The following is an 11,011-nucleotide window of genomic DNA, read 5'->3' as shown; positions in this document are numbered from 1 at the left end:
TGTGGGTATCCTGGTTGGGTAAAGGGAAGATATGCGAGATTTGAACACACTCTAAAGCCTTCTAACCCAGCTGGATTTGTATTTCATTTCACTTTGTGGTTGCTAGCAGTCACCCTGACAGAAGTTGACAGCCACAGCTGGCAAATGCCAGGATGCTATTCTCCTGAAGGTGGCAAAACTTGCTCCCAAAATCTCAAGTCATAAGCAGTCATGAAGCCAAACACATCAGTAGAATCTGCCCGGAAGCGTTAGATTCAGGGAAAATCAGATGTGATTACTAGCCTTAACATAGCTATTGGAATTTCTTACTGAACTGCTAACTACCTGTTAGAGGATCAACCTGTAGTTGTCTCGGTGCCAGTTCTAGTGTCACAAGTGTTTGCCATCTATGGGTCATGTACAGTCTGATCTCCCCTCAAAAACAGAGGAAATAATAGAGGATACAAGAAACAGGGGCCCGTTACGTAGATGACCAGCTAGTGCTGGTCATACCTAGTAGGGCAAGATGTACTGCATGAAGAGGTAGTACAGGGTGTGCAATCTCTGTCTAGGTCTGTCAATTCCTCTTTGAATGTTAATAAAACTGTGTGTGTGAAAAAAAAAATCCTGCATGTGTAGTCTTTAAATAATAGGTATCCTGTTTTAACTATTGCATTAGGTTAAGTTGAAGTAACCTCTCAAGTAGTTCAATGTTGTGGTCCTAGATTCTGACAAAGACATCGCGCTGAGTGGTCGGACTTCTGATTGAATTCTAAAGTGCTGAAGGCAGGAGAAAAAGTAGAAACCAAAATTTTTAGGCTCAAAATCTTGATTTTTCAGAAAAGAGCAAGCTTTAAGATAATTTATCAACATCTGAAAGTTTAAATGCAAAATTTGTTAGAGATGCAGAAATTTCTTTTAAGTAGAATGGAGTTTGAAATTAAATTGAATGAGTGAGCAAAATTACTTATTACAAATTGCTTTAAAAAGCAGAACAAAATGTCATAGTTGATGTGAATAGTTGTCATAATGTTCGCTCATAAAACTCTGATATTCTTGGTAGGCCACAGCAAACTTAAGTATAAATAGTGTTTTAAACTTTTCATTTACCCTTATATGGTTGTATTTCACCAAAGATTAATTTTTAAATCAGAGCACTATCAAATCAATTCTGCAGACAAGCTAATAACTTCTAAATCACAAGCTAAAGGCATTTAGCATGTACTGAACCTGAAATGCAGGTACTTTTCAGATGATATACAGTACTGCAAAGCGATTAGCATGTTGTGTCTTGTGCCAAAACCTCAGAGAGAAAACTGCTACGTGCAGCATGCAGTTGTGCCACTTAACTCTGTCCTTAGCCATGGATGTTGACGGAGCCTTTGAAGGAACAGAGAGAGGACATCCGCCTGCGAGAGTGGACGAGTGACGCCTTAGCCCAGCCTGGACCTAGGGCTGCCGCGACGATGCCTCTCGGGCACGCAGACACCGAAGGGAAAGCAGCTGACAAACGTGAGTCAGACACAGGTGAAATTCTGCACTGATTTCCCTCTGCCTGCCTGCCCTGCCTCGCTGCCTGCCTACTGTTACCGTTACTGGTTGAAACCTAAGAGACCTAACAGAATTTGACATGGTGCGTGGCAAGACTGAGTGGAAATGCAGAGGAATGTGAGGGCAGCAGGGTCTATACACTGGAAATAGCTAACAGATACAGGACATCCCTTACTGATGGCTGCATCCTATGGGATTCTGCAACTTTATATATACTAGAAAAGTCTGTAACTCAGTGGCACAAAATACGCTGTTTTGTTAAGGAAGCTTCCTCCTCTCTGAACTGCAAAAGTCATGACCAAACCCAAAGGATTCCTTAATTGAAACTCCTGTGGAAGCTTTTGTATAAGCAGACTAGAGGATGCCACGTCTCCCGGGTTTCCTATAAGATTGGGTAGTAATATTACGCCATAGTTACTTTGGAAAGCATTGAAATGGAGAAGTGACTTCTTCCCAAAGAAAGTTTTTTCTAAGACTTCTCGTCCAAAAAGGTTTGGATACTTCTGGTCAAGATCTAGATTTTCAGGTCTCAGCATGGAATTTTGCATGATATAAAGAAACTACACACACACACACGCATGCACGCACGCATGAATATATATATGAGGTATTTAGTTAGGCTAAATAGGAACCTACTGCTCAAAGAATGACTGAAAAGGAATGAAATGCTCCCAGAGTAGAAGAATAGTGAGTGAAACTGGGCAAGGGTTAAAATCTGTATTTTAATAGCTAAGTAAGGCTTTGGGCATAGTTCATGTGAATTTAAATGTTTCTTCCTTCAGCAAAGGAAAGAAAATTTTTAGATGATCTTGGGTGGATGGCCATGGCTGACACGCAAGCCTAACAAACTCAGGTGCTTTTCAGTATCAGTTAACTCAGTGCATGTCTAAGCTGATTATAACTGCATTAAAAAATTCCATTCTGTGTTGAATCCATTAAGTTGCATTTGCACATGGTTTTGCCTATATATTTGCATGTGTATTTATATGAGCATGGAAATGTGGCACAACTGTGCATTAGTAATGTGGGAAGCAGCAACTACAACAATAACCAAAAGATGATGTTTAAGGGTCAGTTCCTAAACTGGCAGGTTGCATCATGATTTTCCTTGATTCTGCAAAAGATTAGCAAAAGTTTATAGGAGGTGACAGCTTGAATCCATGTTTAATCATTACTATTCATAAGGCTGTATCACTGTAACCAACTTACTGTGTGGGTCTAAGTTCAGAAAATACCTGCTCTGCTCCAGCATAGTTTTGAAATTGTTGTTTACTGCTTGTATTAAATTGCAGTCAATCTACAAATGAACTCTGACCGCCTTTAACAGCTGGAGGTAGTGCCAGAACTTAGGAAGGACTATTGACTGAACTTCATGTGAATAAACAAAAAAAGATATACTTTATCAATGAACAAACAAAAAAACCCCTAAACTGCAAATTAAGTATTAGTTGGAAAAATTCAGTGCCAGTGTATGATCTTTTAAAACTTTAACAAATTTCCATGTTACCTGTCTCTGAGAAAGACAGGTGGGCAGTAACTGTTGTGTTTCTTGGAAAAGGTCTTTGTCTGAAAAGAGGTAAAGTCTTATCTTGTCTGTCTGCTTCTTAAACACCTGAGAAATAACTCATTTTCTCTCTCGTCTGTGACCAAGCTTTCTTAGTGTATTGACTGCTGGTATTTGGTTCTATAAAATTTTTCCAAGATAGTGAGAAAAAATGACTAGTTTTTTCCATTTAATTTTTGAGGAAGATTACCCTTTGCTAGGAGGAAAAAAAAAAAAACAACCAAAAACCAAGAACAAGAACCCAAACCTTAAGTAACTGCCCTCCACTAGGGAAATATTACCAAAAAAAGTGTTTATTTAAGACCCGTGCAACTCTGGGGAAGTCATAGCTTGTGATAATTTATTCCATAATTTTACCGTTTTTGCTGTCCTCTAGAGTATCTACATGTAGATTACTGTTTTGCTAAACTGAACCTGTTACTCAGAAGTATTTAATTTTTTATTTCTTAGATTATTTTTTAACTTCATGAATTAATGGCAGATTGATTATGTAAACATTTCATTTTATTAGACACCATCAAGGATGTGGTTTTAGCTATGATTGGTTACATGTATTACATTGTTTCTTATCCCAGGGTGAATAAACATTTAAAACACTTCTGCTGTGCACAAACTTCATTATGGATGTGAAATTAATTGCCCACAAGTTTTTTCTCCTAACATCTTTGATGTTCAATTTCTGTGAACGTTCATGCCAATTAAAATCTGTCTCTCAAGAAAAGCAAAAGCAGAAGGGGCCCAAACATTACCAAAGCAAGTTTCTTGAAAAATACATCCACACAATGCTAGAACAATTTTTGGAACATGAATTTGAGTCTGCTGTATAGATAAAGTTGAAAATACTGGTATTTCAAAATTGTCATGTCAGCCCCAACATATTTTGCAGAGAGTAAAAAAAAATAATTTCAAACACAGAAGCTAAAAATAAATCACAGCCTCCCTCTGATTTTAGTAATGTGTAATTTTTCTTTCATCTATGGTGAGAGACCTCTGTACCTGCAAAGATTTTTGTCACTATATAAAATGGCAAAGGTATGTGTGGTTGTTCCAATGGGCAAAGCGTGTACAGCCACTGAAGAAGTGACTTTGTCTGAAACTGCAAGAGATTTCCTAAAAAGTGGTGATGTAAAGCTACTTGCTCCAGACCTCGTCTGTAGTTTTAGTGGCGCCACTGAAGTAGGTAGAAGGTGGGGGACTGCTGGGGTGGCCGAGGCCGCGGGCAGCAGCAGGGCACGACGTGTGCATGTGGCACTCGCTGGGGACAGCTTACATTTCTGTAAGCCACGGCTTTTAAGCAATTTGTTTTAAATGGCACGAGCATTCAGATAAAATATGGCCAGAGAGAGAAAATGTATTTGTACTCTGGAACAATACAGTATTGTGACAAACAAAATGGGCAGTTTGGCAAAGGATAATTTATTCTTTTTTTAAGGGGGTCTATGCTTTTCTGACTTTTCTTAGTCAGAATGCCAAGGTGTTGACGGTGCAGAACAGCGCTAGGATTTAAGGCATTGAAAATAAAAGTTCTGAAATAATTTGCTTTCTCTCTGGCTTGACCTCGTTCGCAGCGCTGAGAGCAGAGGTGAACTGCTGCCTCTTCTCGCTGAGGCTCCCAGCTGAGGTGGCTTAAACAGTTGACAGGGCAAATGATTGAGGCCACAGTGTCAGAAAAATGATCAAGGGTAGGACTTGCGCCCTGTGTGAGAAGTAACATGGTGTTTCCCTGAATGAGGCAGTGAACGGGCCCTAAGGCTGTCAACAGTGGCACTCGGTTGACCTTGCTAGACCTGCAGTTTCCTTAAGACTGGGTTGTGCTGAGTATGATTAAATTTTGCTCTATTTGTTGTTGTACAGCGTATCCATTTCATATAACTGCTGTAGAGCACACACACAATCTTTCCTCAGTATTGTAGAACACTGTAAGCGTCTGAACCTCAATTATCCTAAATTACTTGTTATCCAAAAAAGGGTCTTGTCCCCTGATGCATCTGTTACTTAGACCAAAAATTCTCTTGATTATCAAAATGTATTAAAAGCCCATTCCTCTTCAAGTGTCCCTCTGGGAACCTGCTGTAGTCCAGGTCACCTTTTACTATGCATAGGTACAAAGTTATGCAAGTTAAATATTTTTTAATAGTACAGGCTGCTGAACAGGCTTGCTGAATAAATAATCAAGCTTGTCCTCCAGGGACCCGCTATGGTCGTGTTTATGTCACTTTTTAAGTTCTGCATAAACTTTGTTCTCATTGCTGTCTTACCTGATTTACCTGCTCACTAATTTTTTTTATTCTTTTGTTCCTCCTATTCCCTCAGTTCCTTCCTCAGGAAAAAAGGGTGGAAATGTTTGACAGTATGTTTTCCACACATACTGTTTTGAATACAGAAGTTATATTTTACCCCTTATCTAATTGTATTTTGTCTCTTTTTAGTAATTTGAGAAACACAAATTTTCACTGAAGCAAATTTTCACGAAGACAGGTCTCAACCTCTTACATACTGCATTTTATTTTGTTTATTTATTTATTTTTATGAGAAGTGGCACTGCCTGATGCAATAGGAAGAAAAAATGTTGTCAAAGCCTCACTCAGTCTTTCTAGATTCAGTAAAATTAAATAGAAGGATCTATTCTATATACCTTTTTCCAAGGCTTGAAATGCACTGTTGTGTAAATATCATTTGACTTACGAGGGAGGAGAAAATACTAAATGGATTTTGTGACTAGTTTATGTAAACCAAAAAAAACCTGTGAATTTCATATATCTAATACAGCAAAATGTTTCAACCAATTCATATAGGCACCCTCTTGCACAAAATGATGTAAATAAGGAATTTAAAGCAAGGAACCTGGAGAAAGTGTAATCAGTTTGGAGAATGTTTTATAAGCAAAGCATAAGGTAAATTCTTCACTGTGATTTATTTGCTCAGCTTGAAAACCTTTTGTGTTATGTTACTTTTTCAGTTCTACAAATCTAATAATTTGACTTTTAGGAGCATCAATTTATCTTCCTCTCGTTACATCATAATGCTTTTACAATATGTCCTGCTTATTATACCAAGTAATTGTTTCTATCAACATTATCTTCTCCTTTCTTATCCATCATCTCTTTGGTAATATCCTATTTCATTGCCAGCTCTATTTCAGAGTGGCTGTATCACATTAATAATAGCACAGATGGAAAAGTTCTGTGAGGTCATTCAGTACAATCCATTTCCTGATGCAATGTTGGCGTTTTATATATTCTTCAATACGTATGTAGACCGATGGTAAATGAGTCAAGTGACTGGATTTTCACAGTCTCAGTCAAGTCTTTAGGCAGTATTTTTTTCCTCTTTCTTTCTCTCTCTCTACCTTTTTAGTATTTCTTCCAGTAGCTAAAAAGAAAAGTGCTTCTTCACAAAGAAGAAATTGCATAGGCTTGTGAAATATGCACTGAGGCAAGCATGTCGTATTCTTAACAACATTACTCATATGCTAAGAGGTGGAAGCTCATTGTTGTTCAACTGCTTTAAGTATGGAACAATTCACCTACTCTTTTTATTCTGGTATGTAGTTTACAACTAACTTGATTAACAGCTTGGGCTGTTAATTTTTTAATTTGTTTTAATTCACAAGGACAAAATGCTGTAGTCAGAAATCATTTTGTTAATATAATTCATTTTGGTTTTTAGTCTGCATGAAATCTAAATTGAGAGACTTTTTTCAAGTGTTGAATAACTTTTTAATGTCAATTGTTCTAATAAAACTGGTAGAAAACAAAGAAATAAGGTACGGCAAGTCAAAAAATTTAGAGCAATTGCTTGCTCCAGTTGTACAAAGTACTTTCCCATACCTTGTCAGCATACATTGCATCAAAATAAGAGATTTTAACAATTTACTGACTGAGCCTATTTTAAGTTATATCTCTTTTCTTTTTTATAAGCCAACTGTTTAGAGAGTGAAGATTATCACAATGTAGATGCGGAGTAAAACAGGAGATAAACTGCTCTGTTCAGGTCAGCCTAGGCACATGCTCTCCAGGTATCTCCATTTTTAATCTCCACCTTTCTGTTGTAGAATGTCTCACACTCACTTTTTGCTCAAATAACTGATTTTTGATTTTGAACATCCCTTGAAAGCTCTAATGATTTTATGAAGACAACTAGATTGAAATTATTTTAATATTAATAAACAAACTACACAAGTATTCAAATTTAAAATACCAAACCCCCAGAAACATGCTTCTATTTAGAAGCAGCCTAATATTTTCACAAGTCAAAGAAAGTTGTGGTCTGGTAATTGTCCTTTCGAGTGATCTTAGCCAAGTGATTTTACTTTACAATATTCTGTCTTTTTCTTTTCTTATACTCTGTTTAAATAAGATCTACAGGAGAAAAATTCTCTCCTACACTGTGCTTGTACAGAACCTAGTAGAAATTACATCATTCTATCATCTACTACAATACAAATTTCAGTTGCAAACATGTAACTAACAGAGCCTATAGCTGTTGTGCACAAATTCTCTAGTAGAATTCCACAGTTAGAATGATCTTCCTAAATCGTGCATCTGAACTGCATCACGGAGAAGCCAGTATTGACCCCTTGCCCACTACCCTGAGAAAGGATGAACTTTTCACACATATATTGACCTAGGGATATTTGTATCCCTGAAAATATAGGCTATAAATCAAGACTACCCTCTTGGGGTATGAGTAACATCTTCATACTGGAAATTTTGCTAGTTCAGAAATGTTAGCCAGGTCCTATTTTAATCAGGCATGAGCAAATTAATGCAATGTGGTAATGTATTGGCAGTATACAGGTATTAAAGTGCTTTTACAGATACAGCTTTATTTTATTATTTGGAAACTAGGAAAACCTCTATCTCTGGAGTCAATTGTTTTGCTAACACAGTGGTGTACCTACAGCAGATGTGATGATAGTTACACTATGTGACATTTTTAGTGCTTATTATAATTTGCAAAAGACACCTATTCAAACTATTTGAAATGTTAAGTATATGTTGTAATTTCATGAGCACTTAAAGGTAATATAATCCTGCCACTAGAGGAAGCTTTTTCCTCCCGTCTATCCATTTGTGCTGACTGTGAAATGAAGGAGATGAGACATTGCTCTGGGCTAAACTGGCTTTCATCCTCCCCTCCCTAGGCTTGGTTTAAATTCTGTCAGTTCCCTGCCTGGGTTTGAACACTTGCTCTTGCACAAGGGAGGGTGCAACATGGGGATGGAAGAAATTCATAGCTAAGCATGCAAAGGACATGAGCTTGTGCATCAGTGCAGTTTATGCCAGGTTCAACTGCTTGCAAAACTTCAGTGTTACCTGTTACGTGTTAAGCTTGTGCAGTGTTCAGGGGATGAAGACCAACTGTGAAGAATTCAAGGATAAGATTACCATCCTCCACATGTCTTGTGATGAGTTCTAATACATCTCCTGAAGTTTCAGGTTTGGTATCGGCCAAATGTTTTCGGTGGTCTTTCAGTTATTTACATCTTTCTCTACATATTTGTGGGACCTTTTCATGTCACACTCTTATTTATGTCACAAATCAACTGTGATTAGTTTTCTGCCAACAAGCTGCTTTAGGCAATTTTTCTCAAATTTCTAAGATGAACTCTGCATATTTTAATAATTCCTTGGGCACTCCTGTTAATTACTGAAATCTTTCATTCTTTAAGAAACAAGGTTTCTGTCTCAGATTGCATCTGCTTTGCTGACTTCATTTTTGTGTGAAGTTGTGGCACTGAATATGTTGTCCTGATAATCGCTTTAAAAAGGGCTGGCTTTCAGAGTCTCTGAATTTGCCCTTCTCTTGGTTTTTGCAACCTGTGCCAGAGACAGTAAGTACAGATCCTAATTTTGAGGATCCATTCAGATCTTACATCTTCTGATATCACAGATATATTTAAGAGTGGCTAATAGAAGGAAGGGGAGTACTGTTAGCACCATATATGGTGCAAAAGCTACTGAAAGCTCCATCCTTTACACATTAGACCACAACATGCTTATCTGGGGTCTGTTACAGAAAAAACATTTTTCTCAGTCAGAAGAGAAAGACTTTTAAAATATTAGAGAGGGAATGGTCAAATGGGCTAAACTCACTCAGTGCAGCTCCTTTTAATGTTAGCTTTGATCATGATACTCTGTGGCCTTGGTCAGGCTGCGAAGGGTCCAGGCGTGATGAAGTGAGACTGGTTTAATAGGTTAACACCCATCACCTGGATTGTGGTGTCTATATGCACACTTTTACTTTTGGAAAATGCAAAGTAAATCAGTTTAGCATAGCCCTCTTTCATTTCAAAGAAAACAAAGTTTTATTATGTTTCATTTATCATGTTCACCTAGATTAAGCTGTGAGATCGGATAACTGAGCCTTTATTTTCTCTGGATTTGTAAAAGCATACTAGTAGTTACTCAAAGGATTTCTGTGGCTAGCTGTGAGGTAATTAAAAACAGAATTCCTATTAAATTGAGAAGTTAGTAAATATTAATTGATTGATTTGTTTTATTTCCAGCTTGATCTTTTGGAATGATCTTGGGTGGAGCACATTGTTTCTGGTGTAACCATTAGTACTGCTATAGAGCGAGGTTCAAATGTTAGATTAAGCACCGCTTGTGTTTCAGAGTGTGTTTTGTGCACGAAGGACCATTCTGATGTAGCTATTTTGTTACTGGGAACATGGAGGTGTACCTAATGCATGTGTTATGGGTCTGTAGGTATCTGCAGTAGTAATCTACTATCTTTGAGTGTGATAGCTGCCACTTTCTGTTCTTTTTTTTCCAACAGCTTGCCTTTTTTTTTCCTCCTGATATTGTTACACAATAATAGAGCTATTTTGAGGTTGAAATATTTGTGTCTGAATATATCTCGTTCAACTGCAAATGCCTAGCTGCATCTAAAGGTACCTAAGTGCATAGTTACCTTAAGTTCCTCTACAGTCAGCCTCTCCATCAGGAGAGGGGTCTCCTTTTATAATTAGCAGAGACAGAGGAGGACTTTCAGAAGATTGCATCCTTAAATTTTAGGAAAAAATCAGATTCTCCTGGTGAGTAGAAGGGAAAGCATGCCATTCAAATTTTCAAAAGTGTTGTTACTGATCTAATTCATAAACAAAACAAAAAGCCTCTAACTTATGCTAGGAGATAGAGGAGGGCAGCTTTGGAGTAAGATTGTGCCTTATGAAAGCAGCTAGCTGTGGTGACTCACACGCTAGCTAGTGAAGGCAGTGCTCTGCGACGGGAGAACCTCGGAGCAGTGCCGGAGTCTTGGCAGGCTAAGTGAGTTGCTATGGCTACTGGCACTCGACAAGCCAGGTGTTGAAATCGGGGGAGAAAAATGTAGCTATTGCATTCAAAGTTATGACACTTGCTATTTTTCTGCTCCTTCTTTTAAAGGTTGTTAACTGTCATTTTTCACCCAAGCTATAAATTGGCTCTTTTGGTGAGGTTTTGTATGGAATTTAGACACTCATATGCCTTCTGTGTGAATTCCTAATTTGATGTCACGGGTTTTTTGATTTGGGTTTTTCAGGGGGGGAATAGAAGAAAGGAGGAGAAGGTGAAAGAAGAGAGGGAATGTACTGTAGGGCTGATCCTTTTCTTCTATGTGTTTTGTTTCTGAAATAGTATTCATAGTGTTTGTCCTGTTTTAAAGAATAAATGCCCCACTGTTTAATCCAAATTAGTATGACACGGTTTTCTTAATTTGATATCCAACATGCTAAATTAAATATTAATTATGATTTGGAGCCAAAACTATTAAAAGGATTACTGCTTTTTGAAGAATGCCTGACAGCCTGCTCTGCATCAATACTCACCTAATACTGAGCCAGACAGGCTGATGGATCTGTTAGACAGCTACAAGATTTACATAATATACTACATTCAGTATGATGCTGATTGAAAACCTTTCAAGTATCCT

The 11,011-nt window shown here is 37.7% G+C and overlaps 1 protein-coding gene across 2 annotated transcripts in view; it reads left to right on the top strand.

The window, feature by feature from the left end:
* Positions 1-1,311: 1,311 nt before the first annotated feature.
* Positions 1,312-11,011, top strand: part of TENM2 (teneurin transmembrane protein 2) — a 1,579,923-nt gene continuing 1,570,223 nt past the window's right edge. For both annotated transcript variants that reach the window (XM_064520849.1, XM_064520848.1), the window contains exon 1: positions 1,312-2,021. The gene's annotated coding sequence lies outside the window, so the exon portion shown is untranslated. The remainder of the gene's footprint in view (positions 2,022-11,011) is intronic.

This window comes from Dromaius novaehollandiae, chromosome 15 (assembly GCF_036370855.1).
Source record: "Dromaius novaehollandiae isolate bDroNov1 chromosome 15, bDroNov1.hap1, whole genome shotgun sequence".
NCBI lineage: Eukaryota > Metazoa > Chordata > Aves > Casuariiformes > Dromaiidae > Dromaius > Dromaius novaehollandiae.
The sequence above is the reverse complement of the archived record's forward strand: the minus strand, read 5'-3'. Positions and strand labels throughout refer to the sequence as shown.